Source organism: Bombus huntii, chromosome 9 (assembly GCF_024542735.1).
Source record: "Bombus huntii isolate Logan2020A chromosome 9, iyBomHunt1.1, whole genome shotgun sequence".
Classification (NCBI taxonomy): domain Eukaryota; kingdom Metazoa; phylum Arthropoda; class Insecta; order Hymenoptera; family Apidae; genus Bombus; species Bombus huntii.
The window spans coordinates 11,745,056-11,761,751 of NC_066246.1; the positions used below are offsets into that span (position 1 = coordinate 11,745,056).

At 38.2% G+C, this 16,696-nt stretch overlaps 1 protein-coding gene across 1 annotated transcript in view; it reads right to left on the reverse strand.

Annotated features, from left to right (window-relative positions):
• The window catches only part of LOC126869355 (protein tipE), a 38,842-nt gene extending 34,259 nt beyond the window's left edge, over positions 1–4,583 (reverse strand). Inside the window, exon 1 of the mRNA XM_050625756.1 lies at positions 3,985–4,583. The gene's annotated coding sequence lies outside the window, so the exon portion shown is untranslated. The remainder of the gene's footprint in view (positions 1–3,984) is intronic.
• Between the last annotated feature and the right edge of the window lie 12,113 nt (positions 4,584–16,696).

Sequence of the window (16,696 nt, forward strand, 5' to 3'; positions counted from 1 at the left end):
GTGACTTTACGTTCTGTCAACGCACAAGTTTGCTCCTATATTTGTGGTATCGATGTCGACGAAGTTTCAAGGAAACGGAGTTTTCTACACCGAGATTCAATAAATCTCCCCGAAAGCTATGCGATTCTTGGAACAGTATCGATTTCGTTCTCAGGATCTTGTGATCCGTTTTAACCGCATATACCAACATTTGGAAGCACAATGTTTCCATTCTAGATATTCCTAACAGAAGTTATGCAAATCGAAAAAGAATATCTAGCAATGACAGCAATTGAAAATATTAATTTCATTTATCCACGAGCTTTATATGTAAAAACATGCCACAGATGATTTTCGAGGCTTCAAGAGGAATAGTTTTATTAACAAATTTTAATAAAATTTTAAACCACACAGATTTTTAAAACTTTAGAAGTTGTAGGTAAAAATGTTGGTTCCTAAATTTTACTAGTTTCTAAAACAAAGAAAAATACGTTGATAATTAAGCTACTTTCACAATGCTTTTGAGTAATTTTATGTAAAAATCTTGATAGAAAATCAGAGAAATTCACGGGCAACGTAATAAAAAGCAATGAAATGTAAATACACATTGAAATGTGTTTTTTGAAGCTTTTCAATATTTACGGTCATTTCTTCAGCGACAAAGCAATATCTTGGTCTTTATTATCTTGTAAATAAGACGAAGCCTTAGCTATTCGGATCTTGAACTATCGTTCACGATGCCTTCCATTCATTTATCCAAGAGGAACGTGCCAATTTCATAGCATTACGCGTAAGATATTTCCATGACAATGAACCAACAATGCGATACGCGAGCTACGAACTTTCCATTCACGTCTTCCTGTAATTGAGTCGACGAATAATTCTATTTGGATCCATCTGCGCTCGAAACTTTTACGGTATTTCATCTACGAAGCATTGCTTTGACTTTTTGGGAAAGTTTGCTTCGCGTAGACAGAGTTCAACCGAGCTTTACCGCTCTTTGAGCGACCGAATTACACTGGGAAAACTATCGCGTCATACCAGGAAAAAAATATTTCGTGATCCGATTGTTTGAACTTTCTGCTAGTACAAAACGTAAAAGTAAATATGCGGATTGTACTGTTTGATTTTAAGCTTAAATTTGAGAGCTGTAGTTTACATTTATCAAAAAAGTGTTACATATCACTCGAAAAAACGATGCATATACTGTTTAATAAAATAATATTTTTACAAAAATATATTACCTCCGAATTTGCCTTAAATTTCCCTATTTTTCCAATAAACCTATATTTTTCGATAACTCACGCTAAATAAATTTCTTCAAAGGAAAGACAAAACTTTTTATCGAGGTCTTCGACTTGACACAAACATAGAAATAAAGTAGTCGATATGATTTACACTTTAATAAGTCGCTCCTAATCTAAGAAACTTTTTCTGCGAAATTTTTTGTATAAAAAAGGAAGCGAGTCAGATTTCGCGCTCTCGTGTTCCGTAAATTATGGAACACTGGTGGCTGTTTATTGGATTTTAAGCATTTCGCCTATCACTAAACTCAGTGGCGGGCGTAGCCTGCCCTTGAAGGTTTCGATAAACGCCCATGTCGCGCAAGCTCCTTTTAATAAATCCGAGGAAACGAAAATAACTAAACGCACGATCGTGCATTCTCTTCTCCCCATCCTTTCTTTTTACTTGTCTCTACAAGATTGGTAACAGAACTTTAACTACACTCGACGCTTCCGCGCACTTTAGGCTGCAAACTACGGATTTGTTTTATTGGATTGCCCCGATTCACGGAGCGCCAGTATTATAGAGATAAAACTTAGCGCCAAGCTTTGTGTGGCATAGTCTCTTCCGCCGTGTAGTTTCTGACACCATCCGTTTTTCCCGCAATTAAATAGGATAAGTATTATCTCGACTTTTACGTTAATCGTTATTTAAAAACTAAGATTGTGATGACAAAGAATGATGACGAATGATAACAAGGTTTTGAAGGAACGATTAAAATAAAGTAGCGAAGAGTAATTGATTGATTAGTAGATAAACGAAAGCCAGGATGAATCTTTTTACTTGCAAAATGCAAAATTTCAAGTTGTTGCAATTTTTTGAGTTCATTAGATTGACTTGTTTAGTACTTACGTACTCCTGATCTGCCATGGAAGAGTTTGTTTTTTAAGCCTTGAATACACGATTTGTTTGCTTCCTCGCTAAATGACAATTTATCACTTACACCTTTTACTAATTTTAGTCGCCTATATAAACCTTTTAAAAAATGTCTAAACCCTTCTTGCATTGCGCAGAAATAAAAACGAGGTCTCTATGTTGTTGCACGTAGAAAAGGAATATAGAAAAATCTTACGTTAGAAAAAAGAGCAGGTTCATGATTTTGTAAATCGCATTTTCCCTCCTTTGGTGTGCATTTTAGGCCCGGAATACAAAGAAACTAGATTTTACGGCCACAAAGTGCTCTGTGTTCCTTTATTGACTTGACGAGTCTCGTGCCGACAAGTTACGTCAGAGAAAGCTTAAGCTAGACACAGAGAAAGCTCAAAGGAGTGTTTTGTGTAAAATCATCCTCATCGGTCCTTTGTAATTTTACATTTTTGCTCATTTTTATATCACCTTGCAAGTGAAGAAGACAATTTCAGCCTATATTTATATCTCCTACAATTTTTTACCCGCTACACCTATTACGCAGACGCGTCATTATTCTAATGTTCCGTTGACACTGAAACTCAAGTATCAATCAAGTATCAAAAATTTAGCAACACCTTTTCTGAATACGATTTAAACGATAAAAACAGCTTTTACGGTGAACAAGATCCTATTCATCACCCAAACGTACGCACTTATTACTTTATTCAAACTATAATTCAATTTTAATTTCTTTCTCGAAATACGAAAGCATCAATTAAAATGTAATACCGAAACACTTTATAGTCTTTCTTCTTTCAACGTTCCCAAATTTCTGTTTAAAGTATCAAAAATATTGGATTTAAAAAGCTCTTCATTTTCAACTTATGGGGAAGTCGTTTCTATAAATTTTGAAATCTATGGTGTAATTCAGAGCAGTTCGAATTACGACAAGCTCGTTCTCCGCCCCGAATGATCAAATTGTCCCGCTGCAACCCCTTCACGACAAAGGGGCGAGCCGTGTAAGAGGGTGGAGAGGGAGAACGCTTTGCATTTACAGAGCCACTTGACGTAAATCAACACGCTCCGCATTAAGTGTCCACGTTGATTACGTGGCCGCGTCCGTACGAAAGGAAGTATCCAATCTACAAGAAGCTGCGCCAGTGCCTGCAAATGGAAGCAGCCAGGCCTGCCTCGTTAACCAGCAATTAGTATATGCTTGGGTGTGCTTTTAAATTCGCGATTTCGTCCTCGTCCGCGTATCAGCATGCCCCTCGGTTGGCCTTTCTCAATGGAGGATCTCGAGAATCCTTTTCAATGATGGAAGAAACGTAATTGAAAGTGTACTAGAGATTCGACTCTCTTGATTTCCATGAAAAATATCGGACTCGTATATTTCTGAGTACATTTGAAGAAGCTACGAATGAAAACAATTTCGCAATGTTTTTTTCAGTCGACCAGGTTCACCCTTTTCACGTGCTACCGGGGATCCTCTCTAGGGAGATTCTAGCAACATTCACTCGATGGTTCCTATGGTTCGAAACTGGGCCAACCGAGTTCTTAAAGAAATCACGTCTTTTCATTTTTATTAAAAGTTTCTATTGTAGATGCTTATGTCACTTGTAAGAATAAATGAGATAATACGACACTATACGAATTGTAACAAAGAAACGGAAGAAGACACTTTAGAATTATAGAACGTGGAGTAATAACCGAGTCTCGGTCTGAATCGCGACTACCACCCCCTGACCCATCCATTCGTGAGGCAGCTCCTGAAGGCGCGTCCTACCCGTGTGTGAAAAAGCTCACAGACTCAGACGAGTCAACTTAAGAGAAAGCTCGATTGTTTCCGCGACGAAAGGAAGGGAACGGTACCCCCTATGAAGAAGAAGAGAAATCGTCGGGGCTCTGCGCCCTCTTCCTGTGCCCCCGCATCCTGTCCCACCTCCTCCTCTTCCCGCGTTCTTTGCTCACTGGCTTTTTCCTCCCTCCCCGTCGCTCTTCGTCGCCTACTTCGCGGCACTATGTCACACTGTCCACCCCCGTGTACATTTGTCGCGCGATCTCGCGAACCACCGCGCCTCGATCGAACCAAGAACCCGCTGTTTCCGTCGAAGCACAGCGAGGTCAGGTAACCAGAGAGAACTCTGACTAATAATTTTCAGTCCACTAATCGTGGCTGCCACCTCATGGTCGCCGTTCTTTTATTTCTTCTTTTCTTTTCTTCCTGTTCTTTTTTATTTCCTCTCGTTCCCTTCTCGTTTCTGTTTTATCGTACGATTTCGATGGTCGACACGATCGTCTCGTATCTCTAGGTTAACCTCGAGCTGCCATTCGAGCTTCCATCGGCGAGGCTCACACGACACGGTGGAATATGATATAACCGCGGGAAATTTTCGTCCTGGCCGCGGCGCCGACGGATGCCGGGCTACTGCAGTCGGTAGAGCTTTTGGGCGAGCTTATTTTCGAGCGATGCTAGCGCCACAGTGGCATCTGGTGGCATCGACCGTCGCCACCGCCGCCACCACCGCCGACGCCGCCAACCGACGCTCAACATCGACACCAGGGCGTCCCCTGACTGGGTTTCGCTTCATCTTCTACGCCTTCCTGCTTCTTGTTTCACGACCTTGCGCTTTCAGTCCTTCTTTCTCTCGTTCCTTCTTTCCTTTGCATTTACACGTATACCTTTTTTCTTAGCATATCTGCGTGTATATACGCTTTTAGCATTGACAGATATGGAATATTCGTAGTGGTTATTTCTGAATCGTTTCTACACGAGCTACTATTTTTACGATCATGATTTAATTAGATATGGTTCTTTTGCGATATAATTCCACACAGCAGTTGTATAATATAAACAGGCATTTAAAAAGTTAAATTATCTTTTTCCTTTCCAAGAAAACCGATTGACATATGTATTTCCAGCAGCATTTTATAAGTTTATATCAATTATATAAGATGCGAATTATTCATTATAGACAGACATGTAGTTAAATACAGTAATCTAGACATATTTCCTGCTTTAGTTTAAAAGCAGAGTATTTAGTCCGAGTTATGGGAAAAACATAAATATTTTGATTAAATTGCGCGAGGCATTCAAACACTTATAGACAATATTTTAGAAGTACATAATATTGTTACGAACCCTTTACATAATTTAATTATATGTTTCCATTTCCCTAACAAAGTTGTTTAGGTTAAAAACAGAAAAGTGAAAGCAGAAAACTCATCGAAGACCTGATTGTATCGATCGGACGACGTTATTCGAGAAGAGGAAGAGGGTCGTAATAAGATTCTGGTTGAAATTAACGAAACGTATTTTTCGTAACACTCGACCGGAAATACTTGACGAAACTGGTTTACCAAGTTTCGCGATTTCATGGAAGCATCCGAGTGATTTAGCTCTGACTCTCCGCGATTTTCCTTGCAATAATTCATGATTCATTTCACGACGGTGGTATTTATTTTCGTAACAAACACTCGTTTTTTCTGGCGAACTTAGGAGGTCGACAGATTTGTGGAATTTGGGTTGTTACCATTTATATCAAATATCGTTTTGGTAACAGACCAGGTTGGTTTGCGATAACGTTTTACATATTGGAAATTAGCCAGGGAATTTTAATAGATGTCTGACATTTAAGGTCGAATTACAATGTGTTTATCGATAGCCGGGCATTGATGCTTCTCAATTTACATAATACTACTGCAGAGATTAGAGTGAAGTGTCAGTGGAAACTTATGGGATTGAATACAGCCGAAAGATTACTGTTTTTACGCCAGAAAAAGGATTAAAAGGATTAAAATTAAATATAATGGCCAATATACAGAGTGGTTGGTAACTGGTGGTACAAGCGGAAAAGAGGTGATTCTACGCGAAAAAAGAAGTCGAAAATATACAATAACAATTTTTCGTTTGAGGCTTTGTTTTCGAGAAAATCGACTTTGAATTTTCGCTCGGTACGCGTGCACTTTATCACGTCTCGTTATAACGGATCTCACTGTAGATCGTTGTCTCGATGGAAAAATTAAAAAAAAAAAAAATTTTTATTCTATATTTTCGACTTCTTTTTTCGCGTAGAATCACCCCCTTTCCGCTTGTACCACCAGTTACCAACCACCCTGTATAAATAAGATGGTAAATTACACTCGTAAATTCAACTAATTGTGTCGCGAAAAATTTTATTTCTATTCTTTTTTAAGTTTCAAGAGTTCTATATACTTTCTATTTTTTCCATAATATGGGATTCAAAAGTATGTTTGTTATATTGTACTTTGGAGCATTGTTAGCCTAGAACAGCTTTTAAACTTTTATTTCAAGTAATAATTACAAATAAAAGTAAATTATATTTCATATAAGTCTATTCCTCGAATTTTTCAATTTGGTTGGCAGTTGGATATGTTTTAAATATAAGATAATAAAATTTAAGAATTTAATCAAGTAATTCTGTAATATCAAACGTCGATTAATAAAAGAGAAAAGAAAAAAAGGATCTCTTGAAAATACAATTCAGTAATGAGACAAGTTTTTATCCTCGGATTAAGACGAGTCGCAAGAAATTGCGAGAAGGTAAGTTCTCCAAGATCGTGTATGCACCCTCCAGGGTTTCCCTAATGACCTAATGCTGATGCAGCCGTGGAGCTTTGGAACCGAAACCAATAAGAACCGGTCTACCATGAGTTTGGAACAGTTGTAAATCGTTGTAACGAAGTTAGCCAGTGCAGCGATGTTCGAGACGAGCCTGAGAAATTAGTTTGTCCGGCAGGGTAAATCGATCCTCTTCGCCAGGAATGCCGTTTCATTTATGAAACCTAGCTCTACGTGGATTCGTCGTATTAATCTGTCTATCTGTGGTGAGCACGATGAACCTCAGAAGATTTGACTGATTCGAAAACTGAATCCGACTGTTGAATTAAAATATAAGGAGAAAATAGGAAACATCGTCCTACATAACATTTACTAATAAAAGGGCTAATGTTTCTCATTTTTATAATAATACAAGATAGCATTTCGTATCTGATTTTGCTCTAATATTTTATATGACATTGTAATATTTTTATTTTAAATGACCAACTCGGAAAAAAGCAATAATTTTTTGTTCGCTTTTTCTCCACCTTCCCAACCTTACGTTGCTTATACCTTACGGTAGCTATATTTTGAAATATAGCTAAATCCATAGAATTTTGTCTCTAATAGGTTAAAGTATTAAAACTTGATCTCCTCAAGTGCAGAAAAGGTAATTGTTCCCTGACCTTAATTACTTCGCTAAAGCTAAAGTAAACTTGTGGATAGTGCAAAAACGCATACGTATCGTGGTATGAAAAATTTCTAGAGATTAACAATTTTGCCCTGTTCCAAATTCGAGGATTATTCCGTGCGGTCAAACGTGGTCAGTTCATAACACGCAAATCGTATTGAGCCAGCATATGCGTTTCGATGTCTGTTTCCGTCTACCGATGAACAGTTCGTTGATTATCGCATTTGCTTATTCTAGCTATTGTCACTCAACGTCAATTCCATTAAGGGAGATGACACCATCTCCAGGTTATTACGATTATCACGATGTCTGCGTTCCGTTACACCTGCGTTTCGTGGTATTCCCGCGGAACTAGTTAAAACTGGGACGACTCTGTCACGAGGTTTTTACCAAACGCCTTCCCTTGTCGTTGTCATAATTTATGGGACCGAATATTTCATGTCACGAAACTGCTATGAAAGTTCTCTTTTCTGTTCCATGATATTAGTGCTTTGCTCTAATTATCGAGCTTATATTTTGTGTTGGGGCAAAAAGGTTTGTTTTCTTTTCGCGTATTCAAAATAGCGTAATACTTTTATTTAGAGGATGTATAAGAATGGCATTTAGAGGATGAAACAGATCTCCCCTTACATCCTATTTCTTTATTTAGGTTCATAAAAGTACGAATTTACATAAACATCCGTAGTCTAACAATACCGAAGTTAATCTCACAGCATAAAAATAATGAAAACAATAAAGATATTTTATAACAAAAGAAACATATAAATATGTATCTGACCCTGTTTTCGGGTCATAACAGTTTGTCCAATATATATGTCAGCTACTTTAGATCTTAAAAGTAAACCGCATTAGAAACATTTCTACACGTATTATTCTTATCAAACGAACAGATCTAATATTTCCGAACGTCACTAGCAATTTCCGACAAGATGTTCGCAACATTATCACGTACGAGCATATTATTGAATCTCGATCATCGTCGATTTAGATAGGAAAATTGAACCCATTATTTTCATCAATAATAATTATCGAGTAATTATAGAAGTTTCGTTTCGTGGCTGGCATTCTGACGAGTTTGTTTCGTGTTGCTCGGTGATAATTCCTTGTTCGAAGAAGAGCCTTCTATTCGTTGCTCGTTAGCACTCGAATATCAAGTATGTAAGCGTTTAGCCTCTAACAACAGGCCATACACATGGATCGATCAAAACAAGCCCACAGGACGTTGCACTTTGAACAATGTCGTAACGAACCTTCTCTCCCCTGGTGAACTGCTTCGCCTCGCCGTATTGGAAGTGGAGTGCGCTCCAAGTATGCTCGAACCAGCTAGGTTTGTTTCTTTATTGATACAGACCGCACGGCGGATACTCTTATCCTCTTGATGATATGGAATATCGTTACCACGACACACTTTTCACTCTATTGCTTCTTTTTCTTTCTTTCTTTTTAATACTGTACACAATCACGAATCGATGTTGCCGACGTTTCATCCTTGTCAGTTTCCTCGACGATACGAATCCATTCATGCAATTCCTGATTGTTGTTTATTTTCTATTACCGATGGGATCCGTCGTGAAATGAAATTCCCGGGACGTCTTCCAGGGAATACCAAAACTCGTAACTTCGCGTTTCCTACTTTCCGTTTGATATACAGCCTCCAGAGTGTTTAGGATATAGCATATAGGATTCTTCCAGCATTGCGTATTGGAACGATGGTTCGATTTGAAAGAACAAAATGTGTATAATAGATTAGGTTTCTGAAAGTTCGTGGTGTTTCTGGTGATCGATATTAACTCTTTGTAAACGAGAATTTTTTTGAGAGTATTCCTTGGTGAATTGGATATATCTTTTATATAAAACGAAATCATATGGTGAAAAATTAAATTGCAATTTTTTTTATATTATTTGATAATAACTATGTGAATTATTATATTGATAACAATAAACAATTTGTATAAGTATTGATCACAAAATAGTAGCTGTTGATGATTAGAAAAGGAATGAAAAATTTGTTAATTAAATTTGTTTTTATTATGCAATACTGTTAAGTGGAGTATACTACCCTACATTATCCTAGTTATAATATAAGACTAGTAATAATAGAAGTAATAATAGTAGTGTAATAATTGTGAATATAAATTGCTGCGAATTGTGTTGCAGCTAATGAAATGATTTTTTGCCATCATATTTTCAACCTAGTAACTAGAAGAATTTAATCGCTTATTTGACCCAAATGGTTATTTTCTATTGTGCATTTGGCTGAACTGAAAGGGAATTATTCATTAGAAATTTCAAACAACAAAATGGAATCGGTTAGTTACGACACAGTTCTATGAAAACACATTGCCACAAATATTTGTTATATCTTGCTACGAATTCTTCAAATAATCAAACATTTATGACCAATAATAACTTAACAGTAGGAAAATTACGACAACAACAACAAATTAAAGTATCAATTAATAACAAATATATTATCATTAGAATTATCGAAACAGAAAGATACAAAGATTATATCAAATAATTCCCTTCCTTCGCGTTTCAGCTTAACAAATAGCACTTACGCGTTTTCGAATAAACTGGACTGATCAGATGTACTCTCGCCTTCGACTGTTTATTCTTCCCTTCAACGTTCGAGTATAATATTTAGAGAGAGTACGGTCGCTGTATCCTCCTTTGCTCGCTGCTAAAGTTAAACTGTTATCGCGAGTTTCGTCTGTTACGAAACAGGGATCGGTATTTGCTCACGTACTTTCGAAGAATTCACTGGGTTAACTAGACTGCAAAATAATTTACTCTCGGGGCTATTGTTCCGGAGGATCGCGCGAATGTGTGTTGCTTTCGTTCGATTGCACCGTGAACTGGATGCGATAAGTAAACAGCGTATCGTCGCGTCATGTTGTCAACTCCTTCGCCCGTTTCTCTTCACTGTTTATGGAAATGAAAGAAACGGGATTATTGCGAAATGTCGTGCTGTTACTTGGACATCTGGTACGAGTACTTACGCATAGTTTTACGACCTTTGTAATTTTGTTACGTTTGATTCTGTTACGGCTGTTAATGATCAATGGTTCTACGCTACTGGAGTTGTTTTCTTACTAGGGATAGGATCAAGTTTGATATGTACCTACATACTCAACTCAATCCCAATACAATTCCAGTAAACATACGGTTGTTTGTACATTTATGAGAAGTTCAAGAGTGCAAAAATATATAGAATACACGTAATGCGCAAAAATATATAAAATATTCAAAGTACACCACTCTTAATATGGCAAGGTATGGCAACGGTACAACAGTCTATGGTATTCATATATTTGCCCAAAACAGAAATCTTCTGGATAAAGTCCTCATAGAAAGATCAATTATAACTGAAACCACTTCTTACAATTTTCAAAGTATTTGGTTATAAGAAGTACGAATTTATCTGGTCTAGATATTTAACCGTATTGTCTATTTAAAAATATTGTTTCTTTTTTTTAATGTTTGTTCCAGATATTGCAAACTTATATTGCAAACCTATGAAATAGAAGAGTCAAACTGTAAAAGTTACATCGTCTAGACAATTTAGCAAATTGATATAAGTTAGAGAACGTAAAACTGAATCACGGTTGCATAAAGTAAACTTTAGCTGTGATTCAATCTCTATTGAAAAAGGTAGAACGTTGTATGCAATCGTGGGTGTTATATATCTGCTTGATGCTTCCGTGTAGTGTAGAATCTCATTATATCGTGGCGGAAACTGTTCCGCGAACTCCGGCTTCAGTAGTAGGACAAAAGCATGGCCAGCCGAGAGTCTCGTAAGTAGAACATGTTTACACAGACTAGGCGTGGAGGTTTTGAGTGTTTGGGAGTCATTTTCATTGTTACTATACCTGTATGATATTTAAAGCGAATAACTTCACTTTAAATACTGTTTTATCAATCATGTTTAATAATTTGCGGTAACATTTCGATAATCAATAAACTTTTATATTCAGAAACTTATAAATTACTATCTAGTTTCATTATTTCAAATTTATAAGAATTGTTAATTCTAAAATTCGAAAAATCTTAAAATTGACCTGTTATAGTTTCTTCGCCAACAATTGTTTGAAAATAATTTATTCGTCAAAAATTGTGTAGAATATCTTTAATCTTTTTCAAATGTTAAATTTATATTTCCAGCAACTTTTGTAGCAGTTTTCCCAAACTTAAACTTCTGCCTATTCATGACGAGCAATAATAAGGTTGTAACATTTCTATTAAAATCTTAACACATTGAATGCACATGATTTATGGCAAATTTCATCCGTCTTATCATAGTAGATAATTGATAATAGGAAAAAATTTAATCTATCGTATTGACTCATCAAAGTTTGAAAAAACGATATTTCATATGCACCTACCTAATCCCAATCCTTCAAAAATGGGTTACAAGCTCAAAGTACTTACACACTTTCTTCATTACGATTCAGAGAAATAATTAATCCTACTTAACAAAAACATTACACTACTCCTTAAGTAAATTTAATTTTTTTTATTTACGGCCAAGTCAAGGAAGCTATAGTTTACGTTGTGTATTCGATACAACAAGATGTTGCTGAATATTTCAACAAGAAGAAAAGGAAAAGAGCTATACAAGAGTCATGGATATTGTTGTATTCTAGTTTTGTCTTAAACTCGTAAAAACAGCATTCACGATACTAACAATGGTGCTACGTCTTTTTCTGGTAGCGTGAAAGAGGCAACGAATCTTCTCTATTAGGTTGGGCAAAAAAAAATTGGCTTGTATTCCGTTGCCGTGTTATGAATCAAAGTCTTTTTTTCGCTCTTTTTACTCGTTTTGTATACATATACATATACTTTTTATTTGGCAGGAGAAATATCTTTTGCGGCTTTTGGTGTTTGATATACATCTATGCAGGAAACGAATTCGTTAAAATATAATTTCGTCAAGACTCAGTCTATTTTTCGGTTCTTTTTATTTAAGAAAATTATTTAATTATTTCGTGACACTGCAAAGAAGTCTGGTTGAAGAACTAACAACTTTTAACAAGCTCTTAAACTCCCTTAAGCTGACCAGCGGACCTAGTTGAAATTTATACGCGCAATCCTTGCTGGCTTCAAGCACGCTCAGTCGCAAATAAACGTCAGGAGATTGCTTAAAGTTGCAACAGTTTGTATGCTTCGAGGAAAGCTATCGAGTAATTCCTGTTAAAGAACATAAGGGTTACGTTCACCGTTATTTTATCGGTCTTCCACGAATTGTTATTTCTTACTTTAAATAGTCGAAGAAAAATTAATTCAATGACGAATGAAAGAAAAGTCAGATATTCTTGCTCTTTTTTAAATTAAAGAAAATTAAAGATGAGTCAAAGTATTTAAACATCGTCAGACCTTTACGCACTAAAAATTAAGGATTACTCTTATGAGAAATGTATTCTTCATTGGACCATGTTTTACATTCTACGTATTGTATCTATGTTTGTCTGATTCATTTATATTGGTATGGAATTGACCAAGCTCTATCATTATAGTCGGTGAGAAGGATGTATATTTTATACCCTTAGGAGAAACTTCTTATTATCATAAAAAACTTCGCAATTAAAAACAAGTATACATCGCAAGAAATCAGTCTCTACGAAAAAACTCGACGGCACAGAAGCGTTGAGTGCCGGACAGCTGCTTAGAACGCAATAATATAATACTGACCGAAATTCCATACGCGACTCGCGACGAATCACGTACGTAGAAGACAACAAGGCTCGTAGGCAAGGATGTCAGGAATTTTGGTAATAATCCGCGATGAATTTCGAGTATTCGCCGGTGGCAGTTCTGTCCGGATGTGACGAATGGCTCCACACCGTCTGATCTCGATCGATTTGCACGGAGCCGCGTCGCGACTTCACTTATTCTGAACCTTCATCTCGAATTCGCGTGGTAAATGCCTTTTTGACCCGTGATGAAGCAGCGGTCTGTGTTTCTAGCTTTAGACCCTGCGGCATAACGAGCGCAAAGGAGATCAGAAAGACGATGAATCGCCATTGTGAAACGTACTTTGTCACCATGCTAACCTACGGAAGTCACGGCGACAGGGAAAAGATTGGACTGAGCAATTTAACCGGTGTCGTTTCAGAGAGGACGGTTTGTTCTTAGGGCGACGGTTTCTCGGGAAAATTGGCTGGGAGCCAATGAATGGAAATGTGGGCCAAATGTCTTCCTCGTATCCGTGCACGTTGTCTGTTCCATGGATTCTCTGATAATCTGTGGTCCATACCTCGCGGAATATACGATGCAAATGACGCCTGTATATCTTCTACATTAATTGTACACTCTGCCCCCAATCGACCCGTTTTCTCTTTTTCTCTTGATTCTTCGTGCGGGGTCACGTTTACCGAATTTTTGTCGTGTGATTCGTGGAAGTTCCAATGGGGATTCTAATGATACCTACTTATGTAGTTTATGGTAATTCTGGGTCGATCAGTTTCTAAAGAAATATGTATCTTGGATTTTTTTGGCTTTCCATATTAACTTTATTATTTATCACATACAATTATTAGATAGAAATTTTGTGATTAGGAATATACTAAATGAAATGAAAAGAATATAAATATTCTTTTTTGATTCTGGGATATACATCCATTATGAAGGGAATATAAGAAAGGAACAGTTGAATATAATAATTTTCCTTCTTTCCTTCTTGTCCTTCCTTCCTCTTTTTTTTCTTCAACTTTTTTTTTTATTCGATCTTTCGTCTTTCTTAGTTTTCCACATCCTCTTTTTTCCTATTTACCTTTTCCCTCGCCTCGTTCAACGAATAATTTCACTCAAATTGCAATTTTATCTTAGAAAATAATATCGATGATAATAATTCTAATAACTTTCCTGGCGCAGAAAGGAAAAATCTTCCATAAAGGTAATTTAATAAATGTAAATTTAATAATAGAGTTAATTTAATAAATGTATAAAGGAAAGGTTTTATGAGAACATACTCGTATGTACGTTTAAATTTAATGTTCGTAAATAGACAATTCTTAAAAATGTCTTTGAGAGAAAAGTATTGCTTTCCGAAGTTTTCGATAAACAACAACCACCTTATCGTTTTAACAGACCGCCTCAACTGAACGCGTCACAAATGGGATATCCCTCTGTAATACATCTAATGTCCATTGAATTATCGATAATCCCACAACTAACTGACAGTGTGTCAGATGCAAATGACATTGCCGGGTCTTCGACGCAGCTGGTCTTCCATTTGCTCGCATTCGATAACTTCTCGCCTTTATTTCGTTCCTTCTGACATTTGGAAACTTTTTGAATACCAAGTGTTTCCTTATTTCACTTCTCTTATGAACAAAACTTTCTATCGCGTTTCCTTTGATAATTTTCTAGAAGATTAAATAGCAACTTTGGAATATTAAAATTATATTTTTAGATTGCAATAGATTGTGTAGAAAGTACGACATCATACAAAAAATCTTTTTGAAGTACAAACACAGCTGACGACATACATAAGATTATGCGTCATTAGCATAAAACAAAACTCGTGGATCATCCCGAGTGAGATGAATTCTCAGCGTGGTTTCTGGTATACAAAGGTTCCGCATAACTGATTTCACAGAAAATCTGCATATATGCGTCAAATGCAAATGACGCCGATAAATCTACAACACTAAGCACGGTTTGGCTGCAATTAAGAGGAACGCGAAATAAAATTATGGGCGCAGCTCTGACAAGTGTAACAAGTTAAAAGGCACAGTGTATCTTTAACTTCAACATGTACCTTGGATTTCACTTTAATAATTTAAATTGTGAGGTGTGCATAAATTGTAACAGTGCGCTCACGCGGAAGTGTGTTTAAATTAATTTTACATAATTTGTCTTCATATCTGCATCCCGTGTTTCCTGATTATTATTCCGACCATTTCTAAAATGATCAAAACTAAAAGTTGGAAAATGGAAAAATGTGATCACATTCTATATCGAGAGAAAATAAAAATCTTCACAACTCTCCTAAATAAACTCTTTAAATCCTTTAAATAACAAAGACCATCTTTTAGAAATAAATAAGACAAAAACGAATACCACATACTACTACATTATACAGCGGTGCGAAAGATTTTGGAACTTATCTTTATGTTACAACGAATAAAGAAATAAAAGACATTTAGATATGTAGAGCGTGTGTAACAATTCACCTACCGAAGCAACTAGCCCTGAAAATGGATGGCACTGAAGCGCCGCGCCTATACTCCGCCGTCAGTGGCAAGTGGGAAGGCACGCGAGTCTCGATCTCCTTGCAGGATCGAAATGGGGGGCACGAGGTGGCTACGGGTTCTCAGGGCGTAGGTCCACGCCCTGGGAAACCCCGATGAATCTGATATTCTCCTATAGCCGGATGGTGACTGGTCGGCGTCTTCGGCCCCCTCCAGTTTGCCGATCCGGTGCGGAGAACCTCAGAGAAGTTGGTGGGCCCGTATCTGCCAAGACCACTCACCTCACCTTTTTGTGGGACTCCCCGTCATCCTGTGTCGGCCTTGGCCGGGGCAGGGTGCGAAAGAGTGAGTGGCACCAGGATGGAAACCCTTGTTGACGACCTCGGCGACTTCAGAATCACAATGGACAGAAAAACGAATCAAAAAATCGTTTATGGTGCAGGGGAGGGATACCCCAGTACCGGTGCAGCCGCGGGTTGTAAAGCGGGCCCCGCTGCGTCGTCATCGAGCAACCGTGGCCGTCTGGGGGTGGGCCGCCAGGCCCCGGGACACGCTCATGCGTCTGGCGAATGGGGACACACGAACTGGGGGGTCTCGGAGGGGGTTGGAGGAACCCGACGTTATGACCGTCGGCCCGGGACCCTGGCGGGATGGGATGCGGCGACGCCGCAGTCGCGGCCGGGGGGTGAGATCCGACGACGAAATGTCGTCATGCTCTTCCTATTCGACCGTTGCAGGCACGCTCGGCAAGTGGTCGTACCGCAGAATTACTGAGTCCACAGAAAGTACCGTCCCCGCCTCCAACGGTTGCGGCGGAGGCGCGGGACGTCGCACACGGCGGGGAGACGCGCCCGCGGGGGATCCGGACTCTGCACTACTGCCGGTTCCCGGTAAAAGGAAGAAGAGGGGCGCGAGGCGCGGGACGGATACTGACACCGACGCCGAGGCAGCCACTGTGGCCGCCACCGCCTCTACCATCCGCGGCGCTGCCGACGGCAGCGATAACATGCGGAGGGGTGAAGTAAGGATCGGACCAGTCGACAAGCAAGCGTCCGCGAAGGACGCGGATCCGACCCACGATTAGGAAGAGGAGCATGTCGCATACTTGCAAAGGAGGGTGCGCTTTCTGAAGAGAGA